Here is a 15,669-nt window from a genome sequence, read left to right as displayed (position 1 = left end):
TGTAAACTTTTATCATTGGAAAATTCATCTCATGAAAATTCTCAAATAACAATTTTTATATTAAATTAAATTAAATTTGATAATAAAAAGTATTTTAAAAATATATTTTATAACAATAAAAAACAAATATATAAATAAAATTATTTAACTTTGATAAATAATAAATATTAAAATAAAATACAAATATTACTTTTCTTTTTATAATAAATAACATTTGTTATAATTTACTTTCTATTTAAATATAAAATCAACAATTTAAATAAAATATATTTATAAACTTAAACAAAAACAANAAACAAAAACAAATAAATTAATTATAATTTAAAATATATAACATATATAATATATATTTAATAAATATAATGACTATTTTGTTAAAATTTTTTGGTATAAGAGTTTCTTATGGCAACAAACTTTGGCATGTACTGTACAAATGGTTTAAGTGCAAATGTCTATATAAAAGGATTCTTATTAGTGTGAGTACCCAAATGGTAATTTAAATTATTTCTGTAAGCAAACCTTTTTTTACAAATTGTGCAAGAAAAAGGTTTTTCTCCCGTGTGGATTCGGATATGAGAATTTAGAGTCTGCTTTAAGGCAAAACTCTCTTTGCATACTTCACATTGAAAAGGTCTTTCACCTGTATGAGTTCTTAAGTGATTTTTTAAACTTATTTTCTGACCAAATTTTAGTTCACAGATATCACAGGAAAATGGTTTCTCACCAGTATGAATGCGAAAATGTTTTTTTAGACTAGTTTTTTGGCTAAATCTTTGTTTGCAAATATCACATGAAAATGGTTTCTCTCCTGTATGAGTTCGTAAATGTCTCTTCAAACTACCACCTTGCGTAAATGTCTTCTTACAAATTCCACACATGAATCTCTTTCCTATTAGTTCAATTCCTTCATCTATGAAAATAAAACTAACTATTAATTTCAAAAGAATTTCAGTAAAAATTATATACACAGAAAGTTTGAATCATTTACAATATCAATAAAGATGTATTTTACATTACTAATATATATATACAAATAAATTTATATTCTAAAATTATATTCTATATGTATATATATGGAATGGTAATTCAATAATAAAAAAATGTAATCACTTTTGGAAATTTATAAAAAAGAATGTTGAAAACTATTATTCTATGTAGTTGTGAAAATAATTATGAGTATTTTGTATTTAAAAAAATATTTTATGCATATAGCTTCATTAAATAATATTAATTATATATCACTTTTAGTATTCACAGATTTCTCATTAAAGAATTTATCAATCAGAATAAGAATTTACAACATGATCTATAATATGCTAACTCTTCTTTACTAGTCAGTAAGTTCTTCTTTATATTCCTTTTGAAACTGTTATATGTAAGTTTTTTATTTCAGCTTAAAACAACCTATAAATAACAAAGAATTACCGAAATTTTAAAGTTGAATATGCTATGAAAATAATTTATATATTTTCAGAAACTTTGAAACAAAAATAATTATTGTTGATAATTAAATGATTTTGATGCTTAATACATAAATTTAAATTTTCAGTTCTTTATTCTGTTTTTCTCTTTAGATGATTCACATTTCTTCTTTTAACTGCAACAGAAATAATAATTTTATTTACATATAAAAATTTTTTAAATTATCTGAAATTAAAATTTTATACGTTAATAAATAATTTCCTCTTTACTGCTTGCTGTTACAGATTACGTGATGGCTTGAGTTCTTGATAGCAGTTCTTTTGCGAAATACATCTCTTCTATCTTAAAATCCCGTGTTTTCAATTCCTAGAAAAATATGTAATAATAATAATAACATTGTAATAAAAATATTTAAATCAATATATTTTTAAATTCTGTATGAAAACAATTCTTATTCTAAAAAGCAAATTTTTTTATTGATTAGAAAAACCTAATATTTGAGTTTTTGCTTAAGAAAAAACATACTAATACTTCATCACTGCTTAAACAAACTACCTGAAATCAAATGTAGCACATGTAAATCATGTATGCATCAAGGTTCTAAAGTCACTTGAACCATCTAAAGGATTTGTATATTTTGTATCAAAATATAGTTATCATCATCATAACACAACTTACTCTATTTTTGCATGGTAGTATCATTCATCACAGGCAAAATGTACATTATGTATAATAAAATGTATGCTGATTGCATATGCTTGTTACAGATCTACAAGTATAAAAGGCATTGACTCTAATCAGCTAGTGGTAGCCAGAATTTACATTAGAAAGGGACAGAGGTTCAAGTATTTGAGTCTCTTGAAAAATATTTATATTTAATATTTAAACTTTTGGATATAGTAATACTTCACTTTGAAATAAATTTGGCACACAAATACAATTGATTAGAATTAATTTGTAAATATATATATGATACTTATTAAGTTTATTAAATTTTTATATTAATATTCTATTGCTCGAATTATTTAGGGTGGTTTTTGACATCACAGACCTACTATGACTATGCCACTGTCAAGAGTAAAAATCTGCATGATAAAGCAAGCAGAGGCATTAATAGTTAACCTGTAATCTCAACACTCTTCATATATTTATAGGGAGTAGTAAAAATTTGACTGCTAAGATATTTATAAACTATATTTTAACTGGTATCATATATAGAAGTTTTATAACAGAACAATATTATGAGAATCAGAAAAATTTTTTGATTTTCATAAAACTGAAATATATCACTTTTCATATATTTTAGTTTTATAAAATTCAGTTTTATTCCTGATATGTATTGCTTATTTCAATAAAAAAACATGTTTTTCTTAACAATTATAATTTTATTTTATTTTTTTATGTGAAGATACCAAATTATTGTTTAGTGCACTCCAAATTTAATAAGGAAAAGTTCTGATTATGCATTATAATACCAATAATATATTCTTATAATATTATTTGACTGCAATTTAAAAAATTGTAGACCTATAAATTCCTACTGTTGTCCATCTGACAGTCTGTCTTTCCTCAATTTCAAGAACAGTTAGATAAATGAAAGTTGAGACAGATAATGAAAGCTTAGGGATTGGAGGTCCAGATTAACTATATAAAAACTTCCAGTTTGTACCAGAAGTTCATATGTAGTCTAGTAGTACTTTATTTCAATTCAAAAATTTTCTCCTGAATAGAGTTAGATAGATGACTGGCACATATTGCTAACTGGAAAAGCATCATGTACAGGAGAAAGACACTACTAAAAAATTAAGAATACTGTGATGAAAAATTGCAGCCTGGCATTGTGACAATGTCATAATAAATAATTGCGCATTATATATTCTTAAAAACATTGTAATTTTGTAAAGTGACATTTAGCATTGTATCTTTTCTTCTGATAATGTCATAGTATAAACTGTAACTATGTTATATTATTCAATTATGGGGTTTTCCAATTATTGGTATTATTCTTTCTGAAAATATGGAGAGTTTTCAATTAATGTGATCATACTGTAAGCAGTAGCTATATTACATATATATTTTTCATAAACATATTTATCTGAAATGAAAATTAACAATTTATATTTGAAGAAACTGCAAGTTGAAAGTTGAAGTTAAAGATGTATAATATATATTTAAAATTTTGTGTATAAAAACATAGAAGAAAGCAGCCCCTTTACCAAGGCAAAAAAGTTTTGTCTTGACAGATCTGAGATGATAACACTTGTGGCATGTTTTAATGTGAACATCCTGGTGTATTACAGGACTGTTCCCAATGATAAAATTATTAACAACGGATCCTACATTAAAATTTTCAGTTGTTTCCATGATGCAGCAAGATGAAAACAGTTTCATCTCTGACAAGTAAAAAGCTGGGTTCATTATCGCAATAAAGTATTGATCCAGAACATTGAGCATTCTCTAGTGAATAACTGTAAAATACCTTACTTCCACAGCTTCCTAACTCACAGGACCACTTTCTCTCATAAATTTTGATATCTCTAAAATGAAAGCGCTAGTGAAGGGTTGCAAATTGAAATCAGCAGAAGAGATAAATGCACTCAAAGAGGTAATGAAGAATGAGCTAGAAGAGTGTAACTACAGAACATGTTTATTCTGCAGGTGGTCTTTTGTAAATACTTGCACTATTAAAATATAAAACTTATATGTTTGATTTATTTTTGACTCTACCCCATATTTGTTAATGTTATTAGTCTATTTTATAAATTATATTTAATTATATAATATTTTAATATATCATATCATAATATGAAATACAATATATAATGAAATCTAAAGAAAAATTACTTTCCTTAATTTAGATATTTTCCTAATTTATTTGTATAGTTCTATAACATCATATATTAAAGTAACTAAATAGTAAAAATAATAATTTTAAATAAATATGGAAAAAACAAAAACGAATATAATTTAGTCTATATTAAATATGGTAATTGAAAAATTTTTAGATTCATACAGTAATATACATCATTTCAATGTTGACAACTACATTACAGTTTTGAATTTTCTACAAAGTACAGCATACCTTATTCAAATATTATATTTGTAATATTTATCATCATCTAAAAATTAACAATTTCTTAATAAAATTGTCAAATAGAATTCTGGTCAGTAATAGAAAAATGATGATGATTTTACAATTATGATGAAACACCAGAATAAGTATTTGTTTTCTTATCTTCAATTTTCTTTAAGCAATGAAATTAAAATTATGAACAAACATTTAATTTAATTATAAAGTATTTATATTTTGATTATTAATTCAAAGTGTTTTAAAGTTATTTCATTAACTGTCATTTTTAGAAAATTTTAGTTTAATTTCAAAATAATTCATGCTTACAAACTTAACAACACCACCTAAGCATTTGCTGAGAGAATTTTTTATTAACAAACAACCACAGCCACACTTTAAACCTAATTCATGCTGTAATAAATATGTTAGTGATACCACAGATGACAAAAACATTTAAAATTTTTTGATTGTTAATTGTTGTAATGCTTATTATGTTTAAAATTTATAAACTAATTAACATTCAGTTTTATGTGATTAGTTAATAATAAAAGCATAAAGTGTATGTATTAGGAATATTGTTAAATACCACACATTAATTATTAGTAATTACAGCTGTCATACATAAAAGTTTTAAGAAAGACTATAATAAATTTAATAAATAAATTCAAGAACCGAAGTTTTTTATATTGAATCCTTTCTCAAATTTATGTATGATAAGCTTGTTTTTAATATTTTATTTTTATGTTAATATTTGAGAATGCTATACACAGTACAATCTGCTATTATAATCACTTTATTATTTAATTATTGTTATCATTATAACATTAAGAGGGGCAAGTACAGAAAGACTGAAATTAGTGCAAATTCACATTTTATGTATTAAGTTTTTCTGATATTAAAAAGATATGCTAAAATATTGATAAACTTTTCAATTTATCAATATTTTTAATCAGTATACTGTTCTATTAGAATGTGTAGAACCTGAAGCAGACTCATAAATTAGGCTGAAACATGTTTTTAATAAAGTATTACTAGAAGACATAAGGAAGATGTGAAATTAATTATAAAACATTGATAAAAATGTATAAGAAAGATTTATTAATTTAAACTGTTAATATTAATTAATAGTAATTAATCCATTATTGTTTTCCTTCTAGTTTTTGTAATACTGTTTTAACAGCTAGTGTTTAATTGAAGTAAGAGATATCAGCAACTTAAAGTACTGTATTGTGAACAAATAATGATCACCAATTAATTAAAGCACTGGTTAAGATTCATTCACATTTTTATCTTTAAGGAAAAAATGAAAAATTACCTGAAAAATGTCTATTTAAGATATTACCTATGTCAAAGATGATAACTAAAGTACAGGTATACCTCGACTTACGTCGTTTCGAGTTATGTCGTTCCCGATTATACGTCGTTTGTAAAAAAAATATACAGAAAAATAAAAATCAAGTTTAAGTCATTTTATTCGACTTTACGTCCGTCCGCCACAAATATTGAAGTCGTAATATCACTAGAAAAGCGTTTAAAGCACATAAAATCATATTAAAATATGTACATTTACAAGTATGTACTGTATTTACAGTACAGTACATGCATTCGTAAATTTAGATTACTTTTTTCTATACTCTAAAAACTAAAATTTATTTGTTTGTAAGCTTAAAATAGATTCTTATTAACCATATATTATTAAAAATGCATTAATAAATAAAATACAGAACTGGGAATAGTAATTTATGGTTTAGCCTAGTGACAAGTAGATTTGGAGACAAGTAAATTCGACTTAAGTCGTTTTCCTGGAACCAATTACCGACGTAAGGCGAGGTATACCTGTATAACCAAATTCTGATTAGAATAAGTGAAGTTTTATGTGTATTTTAAATCATGTTTTAAGCATGCTAATTCTGATAATCTGTGATTACAATAAGCAATTTCTACCTGTATGAACAATTTCTAACTTTATGAACAAAATATATTATATTTGTCAATAAGACGCTGTCCAGTTTGACAGGAAAGGACATGGCAATGATTGAGATAATCAAGGCATTGTTTATACACGGACTGTTTTTAGTCGTATTAGTGGAATATCAATTTGTTCTTATAAGCTTACTTACTATTTATGTGAATAAACTATCAGTAAGAAAACATTTGCAGTACTTTTTAAATTCATTTTTTTCAACATCAAGGAAGTCCATAAACTATCATACACTAAATTAAAGGGGAGGAGTATGCCAAAAGAACATCAATGTATACAACAGAGAGGATCAAAAGTGGCTCAAAAATTGTATGGTTCATTAATGTATTTTTACCTTTCCTTCTATGGATAATGTATAAACTTTCATACCTAGTACTAAAATAATAATACTAAACATTATTATTTATACAATTAGGAATAAAGGGGGAATCAAAAGTGGCTTAAAAACTGTACATGTAATTAATGGACAGCATAACATAACTAAAACTATAAATTCTTACAAAGTAGAATATACAGTTGTTTCAAAACAATAATAAATATGCACATGTTAGTTATTAATAATGACTGTTATTTTCATAAATATTCACTTGAGATTTAAAATTTTATTACCTTAACAAATTGTATGAAGAATCTTCTATTAAACTTTGTTACGGCTCTATAATAAAAAACAAAATCAATGTTTAAACAGAATTTAAAAATAAAAGTAATATTACACGCTTCTGAAGTGAATCAAATAGGCATTCAAAATGATAGGTATAAACGAAGTATGCAATAAATTATCAAGTAAATTTTGATTATGTTTATTTTTGTTAAAAGTTTTAGTTAAAAAAAAAAATAAAACAACAGTAAATATTTTTATATATGAAAAGAAAGATGTCCATTTGCAATATATGTTTATTTGTAGATAAACAATATAGTTAAAAAATCAATACTAATTTAACACTAACATTGTAATATACAATAGACCTGTCAATTTTAAATATTTAAATTTTTTCTCTTTCCTCCATATTTCAAAATGTTTTAATGACTTATGTATTATAAATGATAAATTTCATGCTTATTTAAAATGAAAAAATAATTAGTTGTTTTTATACATAATTAATTTCTTATTAACAGATTAATTATGTATATTTACATTATCCAATAAATCATTTAGAGATTAAAAAATTAGTTTTATTATTTTAAAAACACGTGTTTAAAGCCTATTTTAAAATTGATTTTAGAATAATTAATAATTATAAGATGTAATTAGTAAAAATTACCTGGCAAATTTTACGAAAATTTGAATATTTTTCTTGTGTTTACATCTTAATTGAATTTGGAGAGAGCAAAAAAGTAAACAACCGGTTGCTATGCTGTCATTTGACTCGTTGAAAATAGCCAAAATTTAATTATTATAAAAATAATGTCGTTTATTCATATTTATAATTAATAATAATCATATTAGTAAAATATTTCCATTAATTTTTAAAATATTTTGCTTAATACACCAACCGAATTTTTAGGATGTTAATAAATTATCATCCAACGATCTCTCTTTTTTTTAAACTCTTTTCGTCCTGAAGGCACTAAAGGGGCCTCTTTTAGCAAGCCCATTATGAGTTTGGTTAGGCCCACAATGGGGCGGCTGGATGGCGAGGGACGTGGCTGGACGGATCGAAAAACGTCAAAAATTTTTCGAACCTAAAAAGACCCTCTCACAAAGAGTCCCCACGATTTTGATGAAATTTGGAAGAAGGGTAGTGTTTAATATGATAATACAATATCCAAATCATTTCATTCTATGGGCCGTAATGAGAAAATTAATACTAATTGAATGTGGAACTACTCACGGAGACGAGTAGTTTAGTCACGCCAGTGCTCATATGCCCAGAAGAAAGGAACAACAAGAGGTCGATGGTGTCATGATTGGGCAATAAGATGATGCAGAGTTACAGTTTTTCCGCTAAAATGGGGATTGAAAAGGCGAGCAATAATTGTACGTGGAGCGTCGTATAATTCAGGCTAATTTATAAGTATTCTGTTATGTTTATGTAAATTTTTACTCAAGCGTAGTAAATTTACTAAGTTTTCTTGTAAAATGTGTGCTTTTTTATTGATATATTATATATGGCATGTTTGTTATCCACGCCGAGTTATTGTATCACTCATTAAAATAGCAAAACAATTGCTATCGAAGAGAAAGTGGTTTAATATCAATCGTCGTTAAATTTTTAAGTATCACAAATAATTTTTGCATTAGTCACATTATATTAATAACTATATCAATATCCTTAAAAACACATCAATATTTTAAAATCTTTCATCTTTCAAATTTTACTTTCCAGGCTGTTATTTATTGCACTGGAAAGTATTTTATTCATATTTATTATATGTCTCTTCAATCCGAATGGTTAACAAACGGTAGACTTTCTTTCAGCTCTGAGGTTAAGTATTCCTTTATTGTAAATTACATATGCATTTCAGGCTTGTATGAGCCCCTCTTCAGTGTAATTCTACACAAAATTTAAACAACAAAAAATCAATTTACAAAAAAATTTTTTAAAAAAAGAAAAGAATTTAATGTTGGTTAATCTTTACACNATCAATTTGTTCTTATAAGCTTACTTACTATTTATGTGAATAAACTATCAGTAAGAAAACATTTGCAGTACTTTTTAAATTCATTTTTTTCAACATCAAGGAAGTCCATAAACTATCATACACTAAATTAAAGGGGAGGAGTATGCCAAAAGAACATCAATGTATACAACAGAGAGGATCAAAAGTGGCTCAAAAATTGTATGGTTCATTAATGTATTTTTACCTTTCCTTCTATGGATAATGTATAAACTTTCATACCTAGTACTAAAATAATAATACTAAACATTATTATTTATACAATTAGGAATAAAGGGGGAATCAAAAGTGGCTTAAAAACTGTACATGTAATTAATGGACAGCATAACATAACTAAAACTATAAATTCTTACAAAGTAGAATATACAGTTGTTTCAAAACAATAATAAATATGCACATGTTAGTTATTAATAATGACTGTTATTTTCATAAATATTCACTTGAGATTTAAAATTTTATTACCTTAACAAATTGTATGAAGAATCTTCTATTAAACTTTGTTACGGCTCTATAATAAAAAACAAAATCAATGTTTAAACAGAATTTAAAAATAAAAGTAATATTACACGCTTCTGAAGTGAATCAAATAGGCATTCAAAATGATAGGTATAAACGAAGTATGCAATAAATTATCAAGTAAATTTTGATTATGTTTATTTTTGTTAAAAGTTTTAGTTAAAAAAAAAAATAAAACAACAGTAAATATTTTTATATATGAAAAGAAAGATGTCCATTTGCAATATATGTTTATTTGTAGATAAACAATATAGTTAAAAAATCAATACTAATTTAACACTAACATTGTAATATACAATAGACCTGTCAATTTTAAATATTTAAATTTTTTCTCTTTCCTCCATATTTCAAAATGTTTTAATGACTTATGTATTATAAATGATAAATTTCATGCTTATTTAAAATGAAAAAATAATTAGTTGTTTTTATACATAATTAATTTCTTATTAACAGATTAATTATGTATATTTACATTATCCAATAAATCATTTAGAGATTAAAAAATTAGTTTTATTATTTTAAAAACACGTGTTTAAAGCCTATTTTAAAATTGATTTTAGAATAATTAATAATTATAAGATGTAATTAGTAAAAATTACCTGGCAAATTTTACGAAAATTTGAATATTTTTCTTGTGTTTACATCTTAATTGAATTTGGAGAGAGCAAAAAAGTAAACAACCGGTTGCTATGCTGTCATTTGACTCGTTGAAAATAGCCAAAATTTAATTATTATAAAAATAATGTCGTTTATTCATATTTATAATTAATAATAATCATATTAGTAAAATATTTCCATTAATTTTTAAAATATTTTGCTTAATACACCAACCGAATTTTTAGGATGTTAATAAATTATCATCCAACGATCTCTCTTTTTTTTAAACTCTTTTCGTCCTGAAGGCACTAAAGGGGCCTCTTTTAGCAAGCCCATTATGAGTTTGGTTAGGCCCACAATGGGGCGGCTGGATGGCGAGGGACGTGGCTGGACGGATCGAAAAACGTCAAAAATTTTTCGAACCTAAAAAGACCCTCTCACAAAGAGTCCCCACGATTTTGATGAAATTTGGAAGAAGGGTAGTGTTTAATATGATAATACAATATCCAAATCATTTCATTCTATGGGCCGTAATGAGAAAATTAATACTAATTGAATGTGGAACTACTCATGGAGACGAGTAGTTGAGTCACGCCAGTGCTCATATGCCCAGAAGAAAGGAACAACAAGAGGTCGATGGTGTCATGATTGGGCAGTAAGATGATGCAGAGTTCCAGTTTTGCCGCTAAAATGGGGGTTGAAAAGGCGAGCAATAATTGTACGTGGAGCGTCGTATAATTCAGGCTAATTTATAAGTATTCTGTTATGTTTATGTTTATGTGTTGACATCTATTTCATTTAATTTCTCAGGATGGGGATAAGATTATAAAAAAAATATTTGGCAAGGTAACTTGTGTATTAGGGGATTTACTGCTATTAAATTTCGAAGTAGCGAACTCGAACTTCTAGGGTATTAAGATAGGTTATGTGTTATATCTCGAATGAGGTCGGACTTAACAAAAAATTTTCTTCGTTATTGGCATTTACAATATTAATAGAAACTCATTCTACCCTTAAAATTAACTCTGTTTTGATTTTTTATGATAATTAATAATATAAAAGTTATTTTAAATAACATTTTTATAAAAGATGATGCCGCACACAATTTTACGTTTCGAGTTAGTATCATATTGTTTTTTAAACTTAAATATTTTTAAATAGAGATTTTTATCATAATTCATCAAAATTACTTCTTTTAAGCTTCTTTTATTACTTAAATTTTGTATCATAGAATGACTGAAAATTAGACTTCCCTAAGGTCTCTTTAACTACTTGTTACAGTGCCGGGAAGGTCGAGCAAGAGCTGTTGCCAATTTTATTAAAACTATTATCACAAGTTGATTATAGTCTTAAAATATTTATTTATCTGGATACAGTTTATCTGAAATTTTGTAATATATTGTAAAAATCTCTGAGATAAGTGTTGTTTAGAACATTGCTTTTCAATGCATTGAGTTAGCCGTTACTGAGAGTCATAAGATCTCAATCGGTGGTCGTGTAATATTTAAATATATTTAAAACAATTTTCAACTTTTTGGTTTTAATGCATTCAATTTAAATAAAAAAAGCTGCGATATCAAAATATATTTCTTATCGATTAAAAACGTTAATTTTTCTTGGAGGTAAAACGTCAAATAATATTTTAATGCTTTTAGCTCTATTGACCATTTTGGTTGTAACAGGTACTAAATTAGTAAGATTCATGATTATCAAAATGGTGTAACTGAAATATTTTCACTTTTAGTTTGTAAAAGTTAAAATATTTTTTATGATTATAAAAAGAAAATACAAATATATTTATTTTTCAGAAATAGTTTTTTTCTTTTTTTATGTAATTAGAAAATTTTACAATACTGTAGTTTGTGAAATTAATTCATATTTTTCCTAATTTTGAATTAGACTACTTTCTTAATCACACGCTTAGATTTCTGTTAATAAATATGGATGTAAGTATAAACGTGATGCATGTTTATAATCACATGAAAGTAGGAATGTGAGGCCACTCATAAAGCCTATATGCTTTTTATTAAAACTTCATTAATTAATATTTAATTAATTAATTTAAATTTAGTTAATTAATTATTAACTTGTTAATTAATTTTTAAATTCATTTATACGAATATAAGACTTTTATATTAAATATTAATAAACTAATAAACTAATATAAATAATTATAACGTAAATAAAATAAATTTATAATTAGTGAAAATTACTGAAACAACACTAGTATAATAAGTTTTATTAATGTACTAAATCCAACATAGACAATGATATAATAAAAAGTTTAATGCGGTAAGGACATAGAGGCAAAAGAATGAAAATTCACATGTTTATGCTTTGTAATTTTATTTGGTTTNGTCTATTGATTGTACACGTATATACATGAGGACTTATCACATCGGTAAACAGGTTACATTACAAAATCTTTAATAATAATTTTTTACAATCAATTTTTTTACATTTTATGACAATATATAACACACTGAACACTTAAAATGCATTTCGGACTATATGCTTCTCTTATATAATCCGAAATGCATTTTAAGTGTCCGGTGTGTTATATATTGTCATAAAATGTAAAAAAATTGATTGTAAAAAATTATTATTAAAGATTTTGTAATGTAACCTGTTTACCGATGTGATAAGTCCTCATGTATATACGTGTACAATCAATAGACTTTACATTGAAACAAAAAATCCCAAATGCCCATTAAATATTTTTCTGGACTTTTCATGTATGTGTTATGCATTTTGTTTGGATTATGTTTGTGTTTGAGAAATAGGAAAAGTTCAAAGATTTTAGTGTTTGTTTTATTGTAATAAGCAATGTTTACTTGCCAAAAACATTGATGTTTTATCAAAATTCAAGATGCACATGGATGAAATGTGTAGCAGTGTCATATAAAGATTGCGTGATGCATGTGGCGATGCTGCTCTGTCATATCGTACGGTGCCGTGGACGGAAGAACACAGAGATTATGCATGTCGGGCAGCCATCCAATCACTGCAACAGACAAACAACATGTAAAAGCAGTTTTGAGATTATTGGAAAATAAATGTCGTTAGACTTGCTAAGGAATGAACGACAAAGTAGTCATTACAGTTTCCAGTGTTTACCACATCTTGACGTAGAAGCTGGGAATGTGCAAAACTGCTATAAGATGATTCATGCTCTGAATGATGTGCAGAAGTGACAAATAATGGAAACTACTTGAGTTTATCTAAATTGTAGTGTGAAGAAAGATTTTTTTCCTTTATTGGATTATTACAATTGATGAAACTTGGACCAAGTCCTGCGAATCGGAGCTAAAAAATTAATCGAACGAATGCGTTCGCCACTCATTCCCATGCACCAAGAAACTGCGGTAAGAATTGACTAAATTGAAAATGTTATCATCGCATACGACCTCCAAAGAGTTTTCTTGTCTCGTTGCGTATTGCAAAGATAGACAATTAACATTACATTTTACTACAACTTTCTTGAACATTATTTTCGTTCAACAATTTATCGCAAAAGGCCATAGAGACTGCAATAGTGCAATAACATCCAATTCTCTTTACCAGATGACAGTGGAGATACTAAAACATTTATCATACTCACCTAATACGAGTCCACGTGTAGACTTTTACCGAAAGTGAAAGAACTTTTTAGAGGCAACATCTCCAGATACTGGCTAAAATTGACGCTGCTGACGGTATTCGTCGCCTCCCAGTAGTTTGACAGCGAATTGCGCACAAAGGTGGAGAATACATCGAAGGATTGTGATCATCATGCGTTCGTTTTATTTTAAAATTAGTAAGTTACGACACTATAATCACAGCAAATAAATCAACTCTCGTACAGTACTTGCGCATATGTGCAACAGAATTCTTAGACGTTATTTAGTAGTTTGCATTCTGCCTCTAATAATAATAATATAAAAAAAATTGAAATAGCTGTTTAATCTATTATCTATTATTACTAGTGTTTTGTATCAAAATCTTAACTTACATGTCTGCAATCGAATTCTTAGAGAAACGTATCAAAGAGTGAGAAAGAAAATTCAATTTCTCTAAATATCGACGAATTTAAAAGTATTAATACAAAATTATTTATGATTTGGTGCAAATGATTACAGTTAGTATACAGATCATAGATTATAAACGTTATAAAGAAATTATTTGAAGTTATTAGAAATACTGCATTCTTATAAACCTGAACATAGAGAGAATGTTATCATATAATTTGGCGCATTGCCTGATAAAGCGGCTTCAATACAACTGGATAAACAATCCAATGACATAGTCCGTTTCATTCGTTTTACCAGACAACACGTGTGCCCATTGTATCGTTCTATATACTCATAATTTTCTTTTTTAAAAGTCGAATTAGGTTATTAAATGCATTAGTAAAAATATTCCACGGAATAAATTCTTATAATCAGTTACCTGAAAATTATTTTAGGCAGATATAGCGAAACATAGTTTGCAATGTTTTGGTTAATTTTTAATATAGTTATATTATTTAATTAATGTTACAAAATTGCTACATATGAACTATATAATTAATATTAATATGAACCTTGATAGATTTTTTTATATATCAATTAATATTTCCGCGATACAAAATATATTATAAAGAGATAATATAACTCTATGTATATCAGTGTGCCATTTCTTTTCGATGTTAAATATAAAATTTTTAATTTGAAGGCATTCAATTGTAATAGTAAAACTACTGGACAAATTTCTGAAATTTTGTGAATTAGGGGATTGATGCTATGAGATTTTTGTGGTAAAAATCGAGAGGGTGTGGAAATAGAGAAGGATCGTCTGCCATATATCGAGTATTTAATGGAAATTTTACTTATTATTAGCATTTACAATTTTTAATAAAACTCATCCCTACCGTCGAAATTAAACTTTTTGTCATTTCGTAATAATTAATATAATTAAAAGTTTTTAAATAAAATTAATCATAAAAAGTTTTTTATGATTAATTTGTCACCACACGCAATTTTAAATGTTGTTAAGCAACTCGTTGCTGATGGATTTTTTATACATGCTGGCTGAGCCCATTACTGATCAACATTTTTATAAGTAGCGTAATGTGGAGAAACAGATTTAATCATACATTACCCGAAAGAAAGTTTCAGCTATTGTCACAATAAGTATTTTATTGTTTCTTGTAAAAATTCTGACCTGTATATAATACTGTATTGAATATAACTTACAATTTTCTTAGAATTTGAAATATTTCAGAACAATGAAACATCACATAAATATAGGAGTATTTTTTCAAACTGGTAAATCATTAAAAATTGCTCATAATCTAGCAAATTGCCAAAATTCAGTTGAATAATCTATCGCTTTTAGTCCTTAATGATGTTTTATACAAAGTCCGTATTAATTATACACGTATATACATGAGGGCTTATCACACCGGTAAACAGGTTACATTACAAAATCTTTAATAATAATTTTT

The 15,669-nt window shown here is 26.0% G+C and overlaps 1 protein-coding gene and 1 long non-coding RNA gene across 5 annotated transcripts in view; both read right to left on the bottom strand.

Annotated features, from left to right (window-relative positions):
• Positions 1 to 862, bottom strand: part of LOC111621659 (protein tramtrack, alpha isoform-like) — a 39,347-nt gene extending 38,485 nt beyond the window's left edge. The window contains exon 1 of the mRNA XM_023363864.1: positions 725 to 862. The gene's annotated coding sequence lies outside the window, so the exon portion shown is untranslated. The remainder of the gene's footprint in view (positions 1 to 724) is intronic.
• Positions 863 to 1,442: 580 nt separating this feature from the next.
• LOC111621661 lies at positions 1,443 to 14,210 on the bottom strand. Of its 4 annotated transcripts, none has more exons than XR_002756120.1 (4): positions 13,807 to 14,210; positions 9,555 to 9,600; positions 1,668 to 1,788; positions 1,443 to 1,597 (listed from the first exon to the last, which is right to left on the bottom strand). It is a non-coding gene; the product is annotated as an uncharacterized LOC111621661 (long non-coding RNA). The 4 variants fall into 4 exon arrangements; XR_002756121.1 differs by lacking the exon at positions 13,807 to 14,210 and adding an exon at positions 10,208 to 10,306; XR_002756119.1 differs by lacking the exons at positions 9,555 to 9,600; positions 13,807 to 14,210 and adding exons at positions 7,083 to 7,128; positions 10,208 to 10,250.
• Between the last annotated feature and the right edge of the window lie 1,459 nt (positions 14,211 to 15,669).

The sequence above is a fragment of the Centruroides sculpturatus genome, unplaced genomic scaffold (genome assembly GCF_000671375.1).
Source record: "Centruroides sculpturatus isolate CEXI.00-Female unplaced genomic scaffold, Cexi_2.0 scaffold254, whole genome shotgun sequence".
Taxonomy (NCBI): Eukaryota; Metazoa; Arthropoda; class Arachnida; order Scorpiones; family Buthidae; genus Centruroides; species Centruroides sculpturatus.
This window is presented reverse-complemented; position numbering and strand designations above follow the sequence as displayed.